We start from the raw sequence: 21,558 nt of genomic DNA, 5'->3' as shown, positions 1-21,558 counted from the left end.
GGACGTGTTTGTGTCACCAACACTCCCCCAACAGCTTCCTCTGGGATGTGCAATGGGTAATTTGGTCACAGCTTGCTTGGAGGTGATGTGGGAAAGTGGGCATTTAACTGCCAGAGAGCTCTCAGTTGGTTTGGTTTCTCCAGGATTTGTCCGGCTGGTGGAAGGGAAGAGCCGCTGCTCAGGACGTGTGGAGGTCCATGACGGGGACCAGTGGAAAACTGTCTGTGATTCCCACTTTGGTGCCAAAGCTGCTGGTGTGGTCTGCAGGGAGTTGCAGTGCGGTGTGGCCCTGCCTGTGGCTGGGCCAGCTCCCTTTGAAGAAGGGGTGGGTCCCATCTGGGCCGGAGAGCTGCAGTGTGTGGGGAATGAATCCCTCCTCGCCTCCTGCCCCAGGGGGTCCCCCAGGGACCAGCCCTGCACCCACATGAACAGTGCTGTTGTCACCTGCACACGTAAGGACTCAGGGTGGGGTGCTGGACACTGGGGTGAGCTCCAGCTTGACGGGGGGCAGGCTGTGCCTGTGGAGACAAGGGAACTGGGGGGTGTGTTCCCACAGGCTGGCAGAGAGGGGACCTTCTGGGGGATCCCAGACAAGGGCAGGGCTGGGCTCATGCCCAAGGACAAGGAGGGGCCATGGGCTGGGAGGGCTCACTGGGATCATCATGTTGCACTGCAGGGGACACAGAAAGGCCTGAGGATGGAGGATGTCCTGGCAGATGCCCAGGGCAGGCTGTGGTCCAGGGGAGCTCGGGGCCCTGGGCAGAAGCAGCAGTGTGTGCTTGGGGGAGTCCTGGTGGGGGCAGGTCTCTTCTCGGGGTGCTGGCTGGGGAGGAGCGGGTGCCCTGGGTGGGCATGGGCCGGGGGCAGGTTGCAGGGGGTCGTTGGGGTGGAAGGAAGGCTGGGGTGCCAAAGTCTGTGTGGCCACGAATGAGCCAGCAGGGCTGGAGCTGGTCATCCCCAGCCTTGCACAGCCCATGGAGATAGAAGGGACCCCTGCACTACCCCGGGGACAGCCTGGAGGGGAGTGGGCTCCCACCCTGGCACCTCTGACTCCACCCGGGCAGGGGTTCCCCCAGCCCCACAGTGCTGGGGGGCTCAGCGCTGTCCTGACTGGTCCTGTGTCAGTGTTTGAAGGTGCTGCAGAGGTGAGGCTGGTGGATGGCGGCAGGCACTGTGCTGGGAGAGTGGAGGTGAAACAACAGGGCCAGTGGGGGACCGTGTGTGGTGACGACTGGGACATGCACGATGCGGCAGTGGTTTGTAAGCAGCTGGACTGTGGGTCTGCTGTTGGAGCTCCTCAGTACGGACACTTTGGGCCAGGATCTGGCCCCATTTGGATGGATGATGTTGGCTGTAATGGCACCGAATCTGCCCTGTCTGACTGCCCACACAGCGGATGGGGTGAACATAACTGCATTCATGCTGAGGACGCTGGAGTGATGTGTTCAGGTAAGGGCAGAGCCTATTCCCCTTCTGTGGGGCTGGGACGGGGGAAGAGACCTGGCTTGTCCTCAGGGAGCAACAAGTGGGCACCGGAGCATTGTTCAACGTGGCCGGTCGCACTGCCAAGCTGGGACTGTCATTGCTGGTGTCCCCTGTCCCTCGGGAAAGCCCAGTGGGAACCTGCCCAAGGGTGCCCTTACCTGCCTGACCCTGCGCTGGCTCAGATTAATCCCCCACCCTGCCCTGCATTGTCTGTTGATTCCCATCTTTCTCCTCCTGTTCACCCAGGACCTGTCTGGCAGTGCCAAGGGCCAGGTCCCCCCATGCAGAGGCACCAAGAGTGACTCCTGTGGCCACCCACAGTACCGGGGAGGGGCGTGAGATGGCTAGCTACTTTGGGGTTGTGCTCCCTGGCAGACACAAGTCCCTTGGCTGAATCAAAGGGGTTGCTTGGAGAGGAGGAGCGCTTGGCCTGGTCTGAGGAGCGGGGTGGCATGTGGCACCTTTCCCAGGGTCACCCCATGAGAGCCTGCCCGTGGGGACATGGCCCCGTCCAGGAGGGCTGAGCTGCTGCCCAGCCTCTCATGTCTGTCCCAGCCCCTGGCTGCCTTGCACTTTTGGGTTTGCCAGCATTTACTGGCACTCCCCTGTGCCTGCCCTTGCACTGGGAGCTCGTGTAAGCCCAGGGTTGCTCTCTGTCCACTCTCCTGCCCTCTGCCTGGCTGTTGTCCAGGGACATGAGCATCCAGCAGCGCACTCTGGCCATGGCTGAGGACCTTTTTGCTGGGCAGGTGCTGGAGCAGGGGCTGGCACAGACACCCACCGCAGGTACAGCCTCACTCTACTTTTGCCCTGTGCCATGTCCCATCTACCAGCAGTGCCCCACAGCCCAAGACCCCCCTGGGAACAGGGCACGTTTCTGGTGGCACCAAGAGGTTCCTCATGCCTGGCCCTGAGCTCCATGGGGCAGAGCAAGCTGCAGCAGGCAACAGCGCCTGGGCTCATTTCCCTGGAGCCCAAGTGCTCTGGGAGCTGCAGTGCCCAGGGACCAGTGCCGGGCAGCCCAAGGCCTGTGGGGCAGCAGCAGTTTGTCTGAGCAGTGCCTGTGGCAGTGGGTTTGGGAGAGAAGCAAGCCCACAAGTGCTGGGCTGATTTCTGAGGAGCGGCAGGCGGGCCCTGCTCTGTTTGTGCCATCAGCACCCCCTGAGAGCCGCTGGGGTGGTCGTGGGGCTTTTTGCCTTAGGCCACCTTGGGCGTGGGATGTGGTCAGGGGACTGCCAGAGGGCTGTGGGACCTCCCAGGGGTCTTTGGTTGCTCCGGGATCTGGCTGGTTGGTCAGAGGGAATAGCCCCTGCTAAGGACATATAGTGATCCATGACGGGGACCCTTGGAAAACTGTCTGTGACTCACAGCTTGGTCCCAAAGGTGCCACCATGGTCTGCAGCGTCTGCTGTGTGTCTGCAATAGACACATGCCCTTGAGTGCTGTGATGGTGTAGAGAAGGGGTGCTGGGGGGCCTGGACGTGTTTACGTCACCAACAGTCCCCCAACAGCTTCCTCTGGGATGTGCAATGGGTAATTTGGTCACAGCTTGCTTGGAGGTGATGTGGGAAAGTGGGCATTTAACTGCCAGAGAGCTCTCAGTTGGTTTGGTTTCTCCAGGATTTGTCCGGCTGGTGGAAGGGAAGAGCCGCTGCTCAGGACGTGTGGAGGTCCATGATGGGGACCAGTGGAAAACTGTCTGTGATTCCCACTTTGGTGCCAAAGCTGCTGGTGTGGTCTGCAGGGAGTTGCAGTGCGGTGTGGCCCTGCCTGTGGCTGGGCCAGCTCCCTTTGAAGAAGGGGTGGGTCCCATCTGGGCCGGAGAGCTGCAGTGTGTGGGGAATGAATCCCTCCTCGCCTCCTGCCCCAGGGGGTCCCCCAGGGACCAGCCCTGCACCCACATGAACAGCGCTGTTGTCACCTGCACACGTAAGGACTCAGGGTGGGGTGCTGAACACTGGGGTGAGCTCCAGCTTGAGGGGGGGCAGGCTGTGCCTGTGGAGACAAGGGAACTGGGGGGTGTGTTCCCACAGGCTGGCAGAGAGGGGACCTTCTGGGGGATCCCAGACAAGGGCAGGGCTGGGCTCATGCCCAAGGACAAGGAGGGGCCATGGGCTGGGAGGGCTCACTGGGATCACCATGTTGCACCGCAGGGGACACAGAAAGGCCTGAGGATGGAGGATGTCCTGGCAGATGCCTAGGGCAGGCTGTGGTCCAGGGGAGCTCGGGGCCCTGGGCAGAAGCAGCAGTGTGTGCTTGGGGGAGTCCTGGTGGGGGCAGGTCTCTTCTCGGGGTGCTGGCTGGGGAGGAGCGGGTGCCCTGGGTGGGCATGGGCCGGGGGCAGGTTGCAGGGGGCCGTTGGGGTGGAAGGAAGGCTGGGGTGCCAAAGTCTGTGTGGCCACGAATGAGCCAGCAGGGCTGGAGCTGGGCATCCCCAGCCTTGCACAGCCCATGGAGATAGAAGGGACCCCTGCACTACCCCGGGGACAGCCTGGAGGGGAGTGGGCTCCCACCCTGGCACCTCTGACTCCACCCCGGCAGGGGTTCCCCCAGCCCCACAGTGCTGGGGGGCTCAGCGCTGTCCTGACTGGTCCTGTGTCAGTGCTTGAAGGTGCTGCAGAGGTGAGGCTGGTGGATGGCGGCAGGCACTGTGCTGGGAGAGTGGAGGTGAAACAACAGGGCCAGTGGGGGACCGTGTGTGATGACGACTGGGACATGCACGATGTGGCAGTGGTTTGTAAGCAGCTGGACTGTGGGTCTGCTGTTGGAGCTCCTCGGTACGGACACTTTGGGCAAGGATCTGGCCCCATTTGGATGGATGATGTTGGCTGTAATGGCACCGAATCTGCCCTGTCTGACTGCCCACACAGCGGATGGGGTGAACATAACTGCGATCATGCTGAGGACGCTGGAGTGATGTGTTCAGGTAAGGGCAGAGCCTATTCCCCTTCTGTGGGGCTGGGACGGGGGAAGAGACCTGGCTTGTCCTCAGGGAGCAACAAGTGGGCACCCGAGCATTGTTCAACGTGGCCGGTCGCACTGCCGAGCTGGGACTGTCATTGCTGGTGTCCCCTGTCCCTCGGGAAAGCCCAGTGGGAACCTGCCCAAGGGTGCCCTTACCTGCCTGACCCTGCGCTGGCTCAGATTAATCCCCCACCCTGCCCTGCATTGTCTGTTGATTCCCATCTTTCTCCTCCTGTTCACCCAGGACCTGTCTGGCAGTGCCAAGGGCCAGGTCCCCCCATGCAGAGGCACCAAGAGTGACTCCTGTGGCCACCCACAGTACCGGGGAGGGGCGTGAGATGGCTAGCTACTTTGGGGTTGTGCTCCCTGGCAGACACAAGTCCCTTGGCTGAATCAAAGGGGTTGCTTGGAGAGGAGGAGCGCTTGGCCTGGTCTGAGGAGCGGGGTGGCATGTGGCACCTTTCCCAGGGTCACCCCATGAGAGCCTGCCCGTGGGGACATGGCCCCGTCCAGGAGGGCTGAGCTGCTGCCCAGCCTCTCATGTCTGTCCCAGCCCCTGGCTGCCTTGCACTTTTGGGTTTGCCAGCATTTACTGGCACTCCCCTGTGCCTGCCCTTGCACTGGGAGCTCGTGTAAGCCCAGGGTTGCTCTCTGTCCACTCTCCTGCCCTCTGCCTGGCTGTTGTCCAGGGACATGAGCATCCAGCAGCGCACTCTGGCCATGGCTGAGGACCTTTTTGCTGGGCAGGTGCTGGAGCAGGGGCTGGCACAGACACCCACCGCAGGTACAGCCTCACTCTACTTTTGCCCTGTGCCATGTCCCATCTACCAGCAGTGCCCCACAGCCCAAGACCCCCCTGGGAACAGGGCACGTTTCTGGTGGCACCAAGAGGTTCCTCATGCCTGGCCCTGAGCTCCATGGGGCAGAGCAAGCTGCAGCAGGCAACAGCGCCTGGGCTCATTTCCCTGGAGCCCAAGTGCTCTGGGAGCTGCAGTGCCCAGGGACCAGTGCCGGGCAGCCCAAGGCCTGTGGGGCAGCAGCAGTTTGTCTGAGCAGTGCCTGTGGCAGTGGGTTTGGGAGAGAAGCAAGCCCACAAGTGCTGGGCTGATTTCTGAGGAGCGGCAGGCGGGCCCTGCTCTGTTTGTGCCATCAGCACCCCCTGAGAGCCGCTGGGGTGGTCGTGGGGCTTTTTGCCTTAGGCCACCTTGGGCGTGGGATGTGGTCAGGGGACTGCCAGAGGGCTGTGGGACCTCCCAGGGGTCTTTGGTTGCTCCGGGATCTGGCTGGTTGGTCAGAGGGAATAGCCCCTGCTAAGGACATATAGTGATCCATGACGGGGACCCTTGGAAAACTGTCTGTGACTCACAGCTTGGTCCCAAAGGTGCCACCATGGTCTGCAGCGTCTGCTGTGTGTCTGCAATAGACACATGCCCTTGAGTGCTGTGATGGTGTAGAGAAGGGGTGCTGGGGGGCCTGGACGTGTTTACGTCACCAACAGTCCCCCAACAGCTTCCTCTGGGATGTGCAATGGGTAATTTGGTCACAGCTTGCTTGGAGGTGATGTGGGAAAGTGGGCATTTAACTGCCAGAGAGCTCTCAGTTGGTTTGGTTTCTCCAGGATTTGTCCGGCTGGTGGAAGGGAAGAGCCGCTGCTCAGGACGTGTGGAGGTCCATGATGGGGACCAGTGGAAAACTGTCTGTGATTCCCACTTTGGTGCCAAAGCTGCTGGTGTGGTCTGCAGGGAGTTGCAGTGCGGTGTGGCCCTGCCTGTGGCTGGGCCAGCTCCCTTTGAAGAAGGGGTGGGTCCCATCTGGGCCGGAGAGCTGCAGTGTGTGGGGAATGAATCCCTCCTCGCCTCCTGCCCCAGGGGGTCCCCCAGGGACCAGCCCTGCACCCCCATGAACAGCGCTGTTGTCACCTGCACACGTAAGGACTCAGGGTGGGGTGCTGAACACTGGGGTGAGCTCCAGCTTGAGGGGGGGCAGGCTGTGCCTGTGGAGACAAGGGAACTGGGGGGTGTGTTCCCACAGGCTGGCAGAGAGGGGACCTTCTGGGGGATCCCAGACAAGGGCAGGGCTGGGCTCATGCCCAAGGACAAGGAGGGGCCATGGGCTGGGAGGGCTCACTGGGATCACCATGTTGCACCGCAGGGGACACAGAAAGGCCTGAGGATGGAGGATGTCCTGGCAGATGCCTAGGGCAGGCTGTGGTCCAGGGGAGCTCGGGGCCCTGGGCAGAAGCAGCAGTGTGTGCTTGGGGGAGTCCTGGTGGGGGCAGGTCTCTTCTCGGGGTGCTGGCTGGGGAGGAGCGGGTGCCCTGGGTGGGCATGGGCCGGGGGCAGGTTGCAGGGGGCCGTTGGGGTGGAAGGAAGGCTGGGGTGCCAAAGTCTGTGTGGCCACGAATGAGCCAGCAGGGCTGGAGCTGGGCATCCCCAGCCTTGCACAGCCCATGGAGATAGAAGGGACCCCTGCACTACCCCGGGGACAGCCTGGAGGGGAGTGGGCTCCCACCCTGGCACCTCTGACTCCACCCCGGCAGGGGTTCCCCCAGCCCCACAGTGCTGGGGGGCTCAGCGCTGTCCTGACTGGTCCTGTGTCAGTGCTTGAAGGTGCTGCAGAGGTGAGGCTGGTGGATGGCGGCAGGCACTGTGCTGGGAGAGTGGAGGTGAAACAACAGGGCCAGTGGGGGACCGTGTGTGATGACGACTGGGACATGCACGATGTGGCAGTGGTTTGTAAGCAGCTGGACTGTGGGTCTGCTGTTGGAGCTCCTCGGTACGGACACTTTGGGCAAGGATCTGGCCCCATTTGGATGGATGATGTTGGCTGTAATGGCACCGAATCTGCCCTGTCTGACTGCCCACACAGCGGATGGGGTGAACATAACTGCGATCATGCTGAGGACGCTGGAGTGATGTGTTCAGGTAAGGGCAGAGCCTATTCCCCTTCTGTGGGGCTGGGACGGGGGAAGAGACCTGGCTTGTCCTCAGGGAGCAACAAGTGGGCACCCGAGCATTGTTCAACGTGGCCGGTCGCACTGCCGAGCTGGGACTGTCATTGCTGGTGTCCCCTGTCCCTCGGGAAAGCCCAGTGGGAACCTGCCCAAGGGTGCCCTTACCTGCCTGACCCTGCGGTGACTCTGATTAATCCCCCACCCTGCCCTGCATTGTCTGTTGATTCCCATCTTTCTCCTCCTATTCACCCAGGACCTGTCTGGCAGTGCCAAGGGCCAGGTCCCCCCATGCAGAGGCACCAAGAGTGACTCCTGTGGCCACCCACAGTACCGGGGAGGGGCGTGAGATGGCTAGCTACTTTGGGGTTGTGCTCCCTGGCAGACACAAGTCCCTTGGCTGAATCAAAGGGGTTGCTTGGAGAAGAGGAGCGCTTGGCCTGGTCTGAGGAGCGGGGTGGCATGTGGCACCTTTCCCAGGGTCACCCCATGAGAGCCTGCCCGTGGGGACATGGCCCCGTCCAGGAGGGCTGAGCTGCTGCCCAGCCTCTCATGTCTGTCCCAGCCCCTGGCTGCCTTGCACTTTTGGGTTTGCCAGCATTTACTGGCACTCCCCTGTGCCTGCCCTTGCACTGGGAGCTCGTGTAAGCCCAGGGTTGCTCTCTGTCCACTCTCCTGCCCTCCGCCTGGCTGTTGTCCAGGGACATGAGCATCCAGCAGCGCACTCTGGCCATGGCTGAGGACCTTTTTGCTGGGCAGGTGCTGGAGCAGGGGCTGGCACAGACACCCACCGCAGGTACAGCCTCACTCTACTTTTGCCCTGTGCCATGTCCCATCTACCAGCAGTGCCCCACAGCCCAAGGTCCCCCTGGGAACAGGGCACGTTTCTGGTGGCACCAAGAGGTTCCTCATGCCTGGCCCTGAGCTCCATGGGGCAGAGCAAGCTGCAGCAGGCAACAGCGCCTGGGCTCATTTCCCTGGAGCCCAAGTGCTCTGGGAGCTGCAGTGCCCAGGGACCAGTGCCGGGCAGCCCAAGGCCTGTGGGGCAGCAGCAGTTTGTCTGAGCAGTGCCTGTGGCAGTGGGTTTGGGAGAGAAGCAAGCCCACAAGTGCTGGGCTGATTTCTGAGGAGCGGCAGGCGGGCCCTGCTCTGTTTGTGCCATCAGCACCCCCTGAGAGCCGCTGGGGTGGTCGTGGGGCTTTTTGCCTTAGGCCACCTTGGACGCGGGATGTGGTCAGGGGACTGCCAGAGGGCTGTGGGACCTCCCAGGGGTCTTTGGTTGCTCCGGGATCTGGCTGGTTGGTCAGAGGGAATAGCCCCTGCTAAGGACATATAGTGATCCATGACGGGGACCCTTGGAAAACTGTCTGTGACTCACACCTTGGTCCCAAAGGTGCCACCATGGTCTGCAGCGTCTGCTGTGTGTCTGCAATAGACACATGCCCTTGAGTGCTGTGATGGTGTAGAGAAGGGGTGCTGGGGGGCTGGACGTGTTTGTGTCACCAACACTCCCCCAACAGCTTCCTTTGGGGTGCGCAATGGGTAATTTGGTCACAGCTTGCTTGGAGGTGATGTGGGAAAGTGGGCATTTAACTGCCAGAAAGCTCTCAGTTGGTTTGGTTTCTCCAGGATTTGTCCGGCTGGTGGAAGGGAAGAGCCACTGCTCAGGACGTGTGGAGGTCCATGACGGGGACCAGTGGAAAACTGTCTGTGATTCCCACTTTGGTGCCAAAGCTGCTGGTGTGGTCTGCAGGGAGTTGCAGTGCGGTGTGGCCCTGCCTGTGGCTGGGCCAGCTCCCTTTGAAGAAGGGGTGGGTCCCATCTGGGCCGGAGAGCTGCAGTGTGTGGGGAATGAATCCCTCCTCGCCTCCTGCCCCAGGGGGTCCCCCAGGGACCAGCCCTGCACCCACATGAACAGCGCTGTTGTCACCTGCACACGTAAGGACTCAGGGTGGGGTGCTGGACCCCAGGGTGGGAAACAGAGCAAGGACCGTGCTGGGCCGGGCACGAGGACAGAAGGGGTGATGGGTTGTCTGCAGCATGAAAAGAGTGCAGAAGGAGAAGAAAGGCATGCTGTCCCGCTGGCCGCTCCGCCAGCTACCGAGGGTACAAGAGCACCGGTCCACCCTCAGTTCTCCTCCTCTGTCCCCAGAGTACACAGAGTTCAGGCTGGTGAACGGCAGCACGGCGTGTGCGGGGAGAGTGGAGGTCCAGGTGTTGGGGACCTGGGGCACCCTCTGTGCCTCCCGCTGGCATCTCTCGGATGCCCACGTTCTCTGTCGTCAACTCAACTGCGGGTTTGCTGAGTCCATTCCTGGAGGAGGGCATTTTGGGAGAGGAACCGGACCTGTCTGGAGAGACTCATTCCACTGTGACGGGACTGAAGCCCACCTGGGACAGTGCCCAGTGATCACCCTGGGGGCCTCACCCTGCTCCCATGGGAACAACGCCGCTGTCATGTGCTCAGGTGAGTGCCGGGAAAATGCTGCATTAACTCCATTTGCCCTTTGTGTGCGACATGGCCACCCAAAGCAGGGCTCCCAGAGCAGCCCCAGGCTGAATTTCTCCCTGGAGAAACCCTTGCTTCCCCAGGAGCCTTCTGGAGGGCTTTGCCTGCTCAGACTGACTGCTCTACCGTGGGAGAGCTGAGGGCTGAACGGAAGCAGGCATCTGCCCCCAGGGCAGCGCCACTGCCAGGCCTGGCCTCCTGGCTTTTCCTACTGTGGGATGAATCCAGAGCAGGGCTGCGGGGCTCTGCTCCACCCCCTGGCTGCAGACAACCACATCCCACCTCCACAGAGCGCCCTGCAGAGCTTCATCCCACCACCCAGGCAGGAGCTCCTGGGTGCCCCCAGCAGCAGCAGAGCTGGGTGTGAGCTGCAGAGCGGACCCATGCTTTGCCCTCACTTCTCGTCGGCCCAAGGCTCAATCTTGTCCTGTTTGGTCGGAGAATTCCCCCTCACCCTGCTCCTGAAGGGTGCTGTGCTCCCCAGTGCCGCCAATGGCCGTGGCATCTCTGCTCTCCGCAGGGTCAGCCGGCTTTGCATCCCTGCGGCTGGTGGGTGGAGGGAGCCGGTGCGACGGGCGAGTGGAGATCTTCCAGCGCGGGACTTGGGGCAGAGTCCTGGATGACCAGTGGGATGTGCAGGAGGCCAACGTGGTGTGCCGGCAGCTGCAGTGCGGACAGGCAGAGACAGCCTACAACCCCCCAAAGCCTGAGCGAGGGACGGGCCCCGTAGGGCTGCGAGGGGTCCGGTGCGCAGGGCATGAGACCAACCTGAGCCTCTGCAACACCTCCCTGCCCGAGAGTGCGCTGGCAGCAGGGGTTGCGGAGGACGTGGGAGTCATTTGCCGGGGTGAGCGGCACTGCCCGGGCCCCCCAGATGATGGGGTGGGTGGGCAGCCAGCCCCTGGCAGCAACTGGGGTTTCTCCCCACTGCAGGGAGCCGGCAGGTCCGGCTCGTGAACGGGGCCGGGCGCTGCGCCGGGAGAGTGGAGATCTACTACCAGGGCAGCTGGGGGACTGTCTGTGATGATGGCTGGGACCTCTCTGATGCTGCCGTCGTTTGCCAGCAGCTGGGCTGTGGAGGGGCGGTGGAGGCGGCCGGCTCCGCTCGGTTCGGCGAAGGCTCTGGGCAGATCTGGATGGGTGCCGTGAATTGCTCCGGGGCCGAAGCTGCTCTCTGGGACTGCCCTGCCGGGCCCTGGGGGCAGCACGACTGTGGGCACAAAGAGGACGCGGGAGTCATCTGCTCAGGTCTGTGCTGGGTGGTGTGGTGGGAGCCTGGTTCCCGGGGAGGCCAGGACGTGGGGAGAGCCGCGCATGGCCAAGGCTGTCCCTGGCTGCCTCTAAGCTCCTGCCCGAGCCTGTCCTGCGGACCCTCAGTCCCCCTCAGGGACCTCCCTCTGCCCCTGGGTGCAAGGGGGACGTGCTGGCCGTGCCCCTGCCTGGCTGAGGGCCTGGCGAGTGCAGAGGCGTCCCCTCTCCCACAGCCCCAGACCAGCCTCTTCCCCCTTGCTGCCTTTCCTCCCAGAGTTCATGGCCCTCAGGCTGGAGAACAGCGACGGCTGCTCCGGGCGCCTGCAGGTTTTCTACAACGGGACGTGGGGGAGCATTTGCTCCAACTCGATGACTCTCAATACGGTGTCGCTGGCATGCAAGGAGCTGGGCTGCGGGGACGGAGGATCCCTGGAAACACGCCTGTCCTATGGCAGGGTGTCTGGCCCTGCGTGGCTGGATAATGTGCAGTGTGGGGAGAAAACCAGCTCCTTCTGGCAGTGTCCCTCCACTCCCTGGCACCCGCAGTCATGCGAAGACCTGCGAGACGAGATCCACATCACCTGCAAAGGTAACTCTGAGCCACTCAGGCACCAGTGTCACCCCAGCTCCTGCTCCCCGCTGCCACAAAGGCAGAGAAAGAGCTTGGAGGGGCTTTTCCTTTCCATGTCACCCTGGTGGCACAAATGTGACCACAGCCACACACATCCAGCAGCAGTTGCCACCCAGGTTGCCAGCAGCGCCTGGCGGAGGCAGAGGCATCCCCAGGTGAGGTCTCAGAAGAGACCAGACAGGGCTCAGAAGAGCCTCCCCTCCACAGACACACTACTGCTGCTCTGTGAACCAGGGACCTTTAGGGGCTGAGCAATCAGGGTCCCCCCAGGCCTGCGCATGCCCGCTGAATGACCGGGGTTCAGTTGCTGCCGTGACAAAGATGGTACGGGGAGGCACAAGCAGAGCTCAGCCTCGCTCTCTTCTGCACCATCCCCCAACCAGCCCCTTCACTACAGTGTTTCTCTCTTCAGGGGGACGCCCAGAAATGTCCCCGGCCCCATTGGCCCCGTGCCCCAACTCCACGAGCTGCACAGGTATTGAGCTGCTCCTCTGTGCACCCTTCTTGTCTGGCAGGGCTCTGCGGGCTGTCTCAGTGCCTTGGGAGGTCTTTGCTTTCTCCAGACAGGGAGAAGATTCGTGCCATGGGAGGCGAGGATGGGTGCTCAGGCAGAGTGGAGGTCTGGCACCGTGGCTCCTGGGGGACGGTGTGCGACGACTCCTGGGACATGCGGGATGCCGAGGTGGCGTGCAGGCAGCTGGGCTGTGGCCCCGCGCTGTCTGCCCTGAAGGAGGCTGCATTTGGGATGGGGCAAGGCCCCATCTGGCTGGAGCAGGTGGAGTGCCAGGGGACGGAGCCGTCCCTGCAGGACTGCTGGGCCCGGCCCGGGGATGGCGGTGCTTGCCGGCATAAGGAAGACGCGGCCGTACGCTGCTCAGGTGAGCGGCAGGGCTGGGACCCCTTGCTCGGGTATTGGCAGGGAGCTGGGGAAGGCCTTTCGCCCGCTTGGTCCTGGCATGGCCCCTGACCTGCCAAGAGCACGAAGGTTCCTGCAGTGAGGAGCCTGGTGTCAGGTGGGGAGCAGCCGTGGTGGGACTGGGTGTCCTCCGGCCACTGCCCATGGTGCCCTGCAGCCCCAGGGCTATGCCCTGGGCTGCCTGTGCCATCCTGCCTGCTGCTCAGAGCAGCGGCGCTGGACCCTGTCCCGGCCTCCCTTTCTAGCACTACCGGAGGGGCAATTTGGATGGGATGTGCCAGGGACATCTACAGACACACACACAGTGTGTTGGGGAGGAGGCTCCCCGGTACCCACACCCCCACCCTCTCAGCCCAGCTCTCCTTTTCCTCCTCTGCAGCTACACCCAGGACAACAGCATCCCCACCCCGAGCAGGTAATTTGTCCTCCCGCTGGGGCTGGGTATCCCCGCGGACAGGCTGTGCCCCACTGCTGGATGGGAGGGGCTCCTTGCTGGGGTGTGAAACTCCCAGGAGGAGGCACTGGGGTGGTGGTGGGGGTTGGGGAGGGTTTTAGTTTCCTCAGCAGGGTGGAAGCTTCCCCATCACTCACCCCTGGGGCTCTGCACCCCCTGCTGCCGTGTGTGATGGGAGTCAGGAGTGGGGCTGCCCCCACCTCTCCAGGCCTGGTGCTGCCCCTTCCATGTTCTTGCCCATGCAGATCCCACCCGGGGCCGTTTGAGCAGCAGCGGGAGAGTCTCAGTGCCCGTCATCATCTGCATCATCCTGGGGGCCCTCCTCTGCCTGCTCCTGGCCTTCCTGGCCGGGCAAGTGCTGCGTGCCAGGGCTGGGCGCAGAGGTGGGTCCTTCCACAGCGGTGCCAGGGGGAGAAGCCTGCTGGAAGGGCTGTGGGGTGCTGCGGGCTGTCAGGCACAGGCAGGGCTGGGGGGATGAGGCTGTGTGCTGCCATCTGCCTCATGCACCACCCCACTGACTGCCTGGCTGTGGGGCACGAGCAGCAAGGGGTGGAGAGAGCCCGGAGGCGGGGGGAGCTCGCGATGGGGCGAGCAGGGAAATGGCAGAGTGGGGATGGCCGAGGCTGGCAGCGCTCTGGGTAGTGCTGGAGGGGGCTCTGGGGCAAGGGAGAGAACAGGAGGAGCGTGAGGCAGTAGGGTCCATCTCCGTGGTGTCAGCCCCCCAGGCTGTCCCTCTGCCCAGCCCTGCCCACCACCCGGCAGGACAGGGGCCCTGCTATAGACCCGTGGGGCAGATAGGGGGCAGCTCCAGGTGGAGAGGAGGCATGGGAGCTGCTCCGGGGTCAGACAAGGGAGGCAGGACCGAGGGGCCAGAGGGGCATGAGCGCTGTCTCCGAAAGGATGATGCAAGGGTGACGCTGCCCCAGATAATCTCCACAGCAACGTTGCCCTCACGGGGGATGTGCCTGGACAGCACAGTTGGGCTGTGCTGTCGGACCAGTCCTGGGCTGGCCAAAGGAACAGGTTTGGGGGAGCACAGTGGGGGCCCATCCCCCGCTGCCTTTCCCTGGGCCAGCCCTGTCTCTGTCCACAGGCTCCAGGAGAGCTCAGGAGCTCTTCCCCGAGGCCGTGTATGAGGAGATCGGTTACAGCCCAGCGTGGGAGAAGCAGGAAAGGTTTGGTCGCTCAGGTGGGTGGGGGTCCTCCCTGAGCGGGAGGCGCATCTGCAGGACCCTTTCCCCTGGCCCCAGCCAGAGCTGATCCCCTGAAGCCCCCCAGCCCATGGTTCCTGCAGCGCTGGAGAGAATCCAGGTCCTGGGCCTGGGAGAGGAGCTTCCCCCCAACCAGCTGGACAGCCCCTCTCTTCCTGCCCCTGCACCCAATGGGGCACCCGAGGAGCGAGGGAAGGGGCTGTCCTAGGGCAGCTCTGGGAGCAGCTTTGAGACAGTGTTTGTCCCAGGGGAGCAGGGTCAATTCCCAGCCTTCCTCCCCATGCAGCCCCAGCTCTGTGGGTCCCCCTTCCCCCGCAGTGCTGACCATGCGGCAGGTCCGTGGGGCTCACTCCCTGATCCCCGCTGTGCATCTCTCCAGACTCCTCTTCAGAGGAATCCCCGAGCCAGCTGCAGCCCTACCCTGGGAACACCGAGGAGGAGGATGGTCTGGGATCAGCACCAGGTAACGGAGGCAGGAAAGGGTTGATCTCCCTGCAGACATGTGATAGACAGGGGTGTCACTGAGCGTCACCGTCAGAGATGGGGAGGACATGGTGCTGCCAAGAGCAGTGTCTCAGCCCTCTGTTCCTGCTCATCCTCCCCTCCTCTGCTCTGCAGGACCTATCTTCTCCCTGTCACCAGCTCCCCTCTCCTTTCAGATGTTCTTGTCCTGCCCGGAGGTGACCCAGCAGATGGCTATGATGATGCCAGGGAGGTTTCTGACCCTGGCGATGATGCTGCCCCTGGGCAGGGAGCTTGGGAAATGCCCAGGGCACCAGAGGAGGGAGCAGGGCCCAAGGATGCACTGGGAGGTGAGAGGGAAAGAGAGCGCTGCTGGTTCCTGGGGTGCCGTCCCTGGTGCCACCCAAGTCTCTACCGTACTGACACCCAAACCTCCCGGGAAGGGGGAACCTGACCCAGGAGTTTTCCTTGGAGGGACTGGGCGTGGGAGAAGGAGCTGAATGTGGTGGGGAGCAGGGAGGAAGGTGATGTACAGACCCCATGGGCCGAACTGCAATGTCCTGCCTTGCTGCTTGCAGGGGGTAGCCTGTGCTCCCGGAGAAGTGACGGGGTCCCTGGAGCTGAAGGAGACACCTCATCCCTGACCCTGGGGAGCATGGGCTATGACGATGCTGAAGAGGTGTCTCTGGCACATCCCCGTGAGGACACAAAGGCTGTGACACCAGAGCTTGCTACGCAACCGTCCCTGAGCCCCAGGCCAGCAGAGCCCATCTCTGCTGTGCCGCTGGGTGCCGCCAGGAGGGAGGAGAGGTCTGTGCAGCTGGGAGAGCTGTGAGCTGTGAAACATCTCCCTGTGCCATGGGCAGCAGAAACCGCCTGGCGTTTCCTCTATCTTTATTCCCATTTTTACACGGTGCATCCATATTTGTTCTTATGAAAAGTCTGTGAGGGCTTTGAGCCAGAGCTGGTGCTGGCGGGCCCAGGTGTCGGGTTGTCTCCCTGAGTCTGATGAGGGGGCGCAGAGAAGAAGGACACGGTGGTAGGGAAGGGGCGCGTCTCAGGGACAGCAGGCTTGGGGTCAGGCTGTGGGGCTGCGAGAGCCCATGGTCCCTGGGGAATAATCCTGCTGACAGAGGCATTTCCATCCTGCTGCCCACAGCCAGTTTCTAGTCCAAGTGTCTCTCTGATGGTCCCGTGATGCACCCCAGCGGGAGCACCCATTTCCTCACCCTTGGCTTTCCAGCTGCTCTTTCCCCCAGGCCCTGCCCGGGCCATGCTGGTCCCACAGTGCAGAGGCCATAACAGAGCTGCCGTGTCAGGGTAAGCCCTGGGCTGTGGCCCCACACAAGTGAGCCCGAAGGTGGCCGCAGTGCCCTGAACACCCCAGCCAGCCCCAGGGGACATCACGGCCCATGGATTACCTCCCACAACAGTTAATCATAGAATCATAGAATCATAGAATCATACAGGTTGGAAAAGACCTCTAAGATCATCGTGTCCAACCGTCAACCCAACACCACCATGCCCTCTACACCATGTCCCTAAGCACCCCATCTACACGTCTTTTAAATACCTCCAGGGATGGTGACTCCACCACTTCCCTGGGCAGCCTGTTCCAAGGCCTGACCACTCTTTCAGTAAAGAAATTTCTCCTAATGTTCAATCTAAACCTCCCTTGGTGCAACTTGAGGCCATTTCCTCTTGTCCTATCGCTGTTACTTGGGAGAAGAGACAAACACCCACCTCGCTACAACCTCCTTTCAGGTAGTTGTAGAGCACGATGAGGTCTCCCCTCAGCCTCCTCTTCTCCAGACTGAACAACCCCAGTTCCCTCAGCCACTCCTCATCAGACTTGTGCTCCAGGCCCTTCACCAGCTTCGTTGCCCTCCTCTGGACACGCTCCAGCACCTCCATGTCCTTCTTGTAGTGAGGGGCCCAAAACTGAACACAGGATTCGAGGTGCAGCCTCACCAGTGCCGAGTACAGGGGCACGATCACCTCCCTACTCCTGCTGGCCGCACTATTTCTGATACAGGCCAGGATGCCGTGGGCCTTCTTGGCCACCTGGGCACACTGCCGGCTCATGTTCAGCCGGCTGTCAACCAGCACCCCCAGGTCCTTTTCCTCTGGGCAGCTTTCCAGCCACTCTTCCCCAAGGCTGTAGCGTTGCCTGGGGTTGTTGTGGCCGAAGTGCAGGACCCAGCACTTGGCCTTGTTGAACCTCATACATTGGCCTCGGCCCATCGATCCAGCCTGTCCAGGTCCCTCTGCAGAGCCTTCCTACCCTCCAGCAGATCAACACTCCCGCCCAACTTGGTGTCATCTGCAAACTTACTGAGGGAGCACTCGATCCCCTCGTCCAGATCGTTGATAAAGATGTTGAACAAGACCGGCCCCAGCACTGAGCCGTGACCGGCCGCCAACTGGATTTAACTCCATTGACCACAACTCTCTGGGCTCGGCCGTCCAGCCAGTTTTTTACCCAGCGAAGAGTGTACTTGTCTAGGCCGTGAGTCGCCAGCTTCTCTAGGAGAATGCTGTGGGAGACAGTGTCAAAGGGTTTATTGAAGTCCAGGTAGACCACATCCACTGCCTTTCCCTCATCCACTAGGCGGGTCACCTGGTCATAGAAGGAGATCAGGTTGGTCAAGGAGGACCTGCCTTCCATGAACCCGTGCTGGCTGGGCCTGATCCCCTGGTTGTCCCGGACATGGCTCATGAGCACCCTCAAAATCAACCGTTCCATGATCTTCCCCGGCACCGAGGTCAGGCTGACCGGTCTGTAGTTCCCCGGATCCTCCCTCCGGCACTTTTTGTAGATGGGAGTCACATTGGCGAGCCTCCAGTCGTCCGGGACCTCCCCAGTTAACCAGGACTGCTGGTAAATGATGGAGAGCGGCTCGGCAAGCTCCTCCGCCAGCTCCCTCAGTACCCTCGGGTGGATCCCATCCAGCCCCATAGACTTGTGAACGTCCAGGTGGCACAGCAGGTCATTAACTTCATCCTCTTGAATTATGGGTGGTTTATCCTGCTCGTCGTCCATGTCTTCCAGCTCAGGGAGCTGAGTACCCTGAGGATAACCACTCTGACTACTAAAGACTGAGGCAAAGAAGGCGTTGAGTACCTCAGCCTTTTCCTTGTCCTTGGTGGCAACGTTCCCCCCCACATCCAGTAGAGGATGGAGATTCTCCTTGGCTCTCCTTTTGTCATTAACATACTTATAAAAGCATTTTTTGTTGTCTCTCACAACAGTAGCCAGGTTGAGTTCTAGCCGGGCTTTTGCCTTTCTAATTTCCTCTCTGCACGACCTAACGCGATCCCTGTACTCTTCTTGAGTTGCCTGCCCCTTCCTCCACAAGTGATAAACTCTCCTTTTTTTCCTGAGTCCCAGCCAGAGCTCCCCGTTCAGCCAGGCCGGTCGCCTTCCCCGCCCGTTCTTCTTGCGGCACATGGGGACAGCCCGCTCCTGCGCCTTTAAGACTTCCTTCTTGAAGAACGTCCAGCCTTCCTGGACCCCTTTGCCCTTCAGGACTGTCTCCCAAGGGACCCTCTCGACCAGTGTCCTGAGCAGGCCAAAGTCCGCCCTCCAGAAGTCCATGGGAGTGGTTTTGCTGGCCCCCCTCCTTCACCAAGTATCGAGAATTCTACCATTTCATGGTCGCTAAGCCCAAACCGGCCTCTGACCACCACATCTCCCACCAGTCCTTCTCTGTTTGTGAACAGCAGGTCAAGCGAGGCACCTCCCCTCGTGGGCTCGCTTACCAGCTGCGTCAGGAGTCAGTTCCTGACTGGAACTGAGTTAACGCAGTCCCGCTCATGCGGGAACGTTTCCGTGGCAGAGGAGATTTTGTGTCCCTCCCCTAAAAGAGGTGCTGCTGGGAGCTGAGCCAGGGTCCCTCTCCCTTGGTCAGGGCTTTCACCAGCCCCAGTGCCCATGGGCAGAAAACCCTCTTACACAGGAGTCAGGCGGGGAGAAGGCTTTGACCCTTGGGCAGGACCTGGAGCCCAAAGTGCCCTCCCTCTCCCGCTGGTGGGTCTGCACACCCTCCGGCTCCTCCCTGAAAGGCTCCTCTGCTGCAGGCTGGAAGGTGCGTTGGCTCCCTGTGGGGAGCTGCTGCAGCTCAGGACTGCTGCCAACAGCAGGGTCTGGCCCTGGAGGAGGAGAGGGCAGGAGGCAGCTCTTGCCAACATCCTCTCCCACTTCATCATTGCCCCGTTCCCTGCTGGGAGCTACTCCACCCCTGGGGCGACCCTGGGGGGATCTGGAGGAGGCCCAGGCTCCCACATCCCTCTGCTCCATACCCTGGAGCCTTTTTGCTGGCAGCCCCTAAGGGAGAGCAGCGTGCCCAGGGTGAGACTCCCACGGTGATGGGTGACATACCTGGGCACTGCAAACCCAGCCTACTTCCCCTGGAAAACTCCCACTAGGGTAAGCTCCAGCCCTGCATCTCGGAGAAATACGGTATAAAAGTGAAGTAAAGAAGAAGAGGGGAGTGTTATCTTCTGAATGCAGGACGGTGGGGGCCTATGGGCAGCATGGACATTGACCTGCAGACTCAAGGTGGCCCAAGTGGGGACCAGGGAGAAGAGCCCAGTGCCTGTCCTGTGCCACCTCTCCACCAGCTCTGCCCTCCCACAGGTGGAATATTTCTCCCTTACTCTGGCACTTGGTAAAGGTTTGCCTCCTATTCCTCATGGAGATAAGCCACAGGCCTGGGTGTGCTTGGGGGCAGCACACCTGAGCAGAAAGAGCCTGTTTCATGGCATTTTGGGGCCTGAACAGTCTGGCCCTGCAGGCTGGGTCCATTCTCTGCAGCAAAGCAGGATTGTCACTGTGCCCCAGACCTGTGGTTTCTCCTGCAGCTCCCGAGGGGGAACTGAGGGTGGTCACAGGGAGACCAACCCTCAGCACTGCTGCCCCACGCCAGGCAGAGCACAGCTGTCAAAGCCCATGGCAGAGCAATCTTATTGCTCTTAGTTTGGGCTCACCATTCCCAGGGGCTGGGCACCCTGCAGTGGAAGGTGTCTCACTCCCCATTTTTGTTGCGGGTGTTTTTGCCGGGGGAGCAGCCGAGGCACCATCTGGCCCTCCCCACCTGTGCACGGCTGTGGACAGGCCTGTGCCTCCCTGATCCCACCGGCACAGCGTCGACAGAGACACCAAACACCCCAGGAACAAGAGGTGGGTGCCGGCCCCACCAGTCCCACCTCTGCAGGGCTGTGCCTGACCTCAGCAGTTCCAGGTTCCCTGAGCTGAGGCTCTGCCCAAGCCAGCGGTGATGGTGGAAGAAGGACCTGGAGACAGGCTCAGGGTAAGAAATGTCATTCCTCCAGCTGGGAGTCCCACAGCCCTGCCCAGGCTTGTCCAACTCAGACGCCCCTACCTGCTGGCACAGAGGGGTGCTTCCCATGTGGTATGGGATCTCCACCTGGAGACAATCTCAGACCCTTACCCCTGGAAAGCCACCAGGGCAGAGTGGCCCTGGTCCCAGAGGACACCTGGGCTGGACCAGCACCCTCACACCACATCTCTCGGTGCAGCCAGAAACGATTGTAGTGTGCTGCTGACATCTGTCCCCTCCCTGGGTCTCCCCACAAGCACACTCTGCTGCCAAGCATTGTCCCTGGGCGGTGGGTGGGGTGGGTCTGTGGCGCAGGGCAGTACCCTGAGCTCAGGTCCAGCACAGCTTCTCCTCCAGGAGAGGACTCAGCAGGGCACACAGCCCTCCCACAGCCCTCCTCACCTCACAGCCAAGCCCTGGGTGGGCAGGAGGACCAGTGCCCAGCTCCAGCCCACACCTGCCTGAGGCTGGGGAGTCAGGGCAAAAGCACCCCTGGAGATGCTGGGGGTTGAACCCAGGACCTTCCACATGCGAAGCAGGCGCTCTGCCACTGAGCTACATCCCCTTGACACCGGCCAGCAGCAGAGACACTCTCCTCCCGTGACGTGTCTATGAGAGCACAGCCCTGTTGTCCCCTGGGTGCCCAGGGACCCTCTGCAGAAAACAGCACTCGAATCCTCCTGAGATGGCAGAAGTTGGGACTGCATCTCCGCTGGGGTCTGATCCTGGCACAGGGCTGCACTGCAGAGCGCTGCCCCTTCAACGTCTCTGCAGGGCAAGGGGGCAGGAGAAGGCTCTTGCTGCGGGTGCTGCTCCCACGCTCGGGCCCACTCCAGCATGGGTCAATGAAGAGGAGAAAACCCCTTCCCCTGAGCCTCCTCTGCCACCCAGAGCAACACCCCTTTGGGCCACATCTGTCCCGAACTCCACAGCAGGAGCAGTGCAGCAGGGTGAGGGAAATGCGCTCCCTGGGTTGATGTGCCCCCAGGCTCTGATGGCAAGCCAGGGCATGCCATGGAGGGGACATGGAGGCAGACATCTTACACGCCCTCCTCCGGGCACCGGGCCTCCCCCTGCACCCCTCTGTTCCCAGCCTCCCTGGAGGTGAGTTGGACCACAGGCTTCCATCTCCACGGGGCTGGGGAGGTGGGTTGGGCTCAGGGACCTTCCCGTTCCTCCAGCACTGGTGACTGTCCTGACAGCAAAGCAGTGCCCTGGACGGCCCTGGCTGGGGTCTCTGTGGCAGGGGGGGTGGGCATGTGCAGCTCTTAACTCAAAGGTGAGGGTTTGACCGCTGGAGTGGTTTAACCCGGCAGGGAGCCAAACACCACACAGCTGCTCGCTCACTCCTCGCCCCGCAGTGGGACGGGGGGAAGAATCAGA

At 61.8% G+C, this 21,558-nt stretch overlaps 1 long non-coding RNA gene, 1 other non-coding gene and 1 pseudogene across 2 annotated transcripts; 2 read left to right on the top strand and 1 right to left on the bottom strand.

Moving 5' to 3' along the window:
* The first annotated feature begins 633 nt into the window (after window positions 1-633).
* The window catches only part of LOC142076277 (scavenger receptor cysteine-rich type 1 protein M130-like), a 294,015-nt pseudogene continuing 273,090 nt past the window's right edge, over window positions 634-21,558 (top strand).
* On the top strand, window positions 14,776-15,730 carry LOC142076252 (uncharacterized). Its single transcript, XR_012671132.1, has 3 exons — window positions 14,776-14,834; window positions 15,031-15,183; window positions 15,412-15,730. It is a non-coding gene; the product is annotated as an uncharacterized LOC142076252 (long non-coding RNA).
* On the bottom strand, window positions 20,669-20,740 carry TRNAA-CGC (transfer RNA alanine (anticodon CGC)). The gene has a single exon. It is a non-coding gene; the product is annotated as a tRNA-Ala (tRNA).

Source organism: Calonectris borealis, unplaced genomic scaffold (genome assembly GCF_964195595.1).
Source record: "Calonectris borealis unplaced genomic scaffold, bCalBor7.hap1.2 HAP1_SCAFFOLD_40, whole genome shotgun sequence".
NCBI classification, from domain to species: domain Eukaryota; kingdom Metazoa; phylum Chordata; class Aves; order Procellariiformes; family Procellariidae; genus Calonectris; species Calonectris borealis.
Note: the sequence above shows the minus strand (reverse complement) of the source record. Positions and strands in the feature narration are given on the sequence as shown.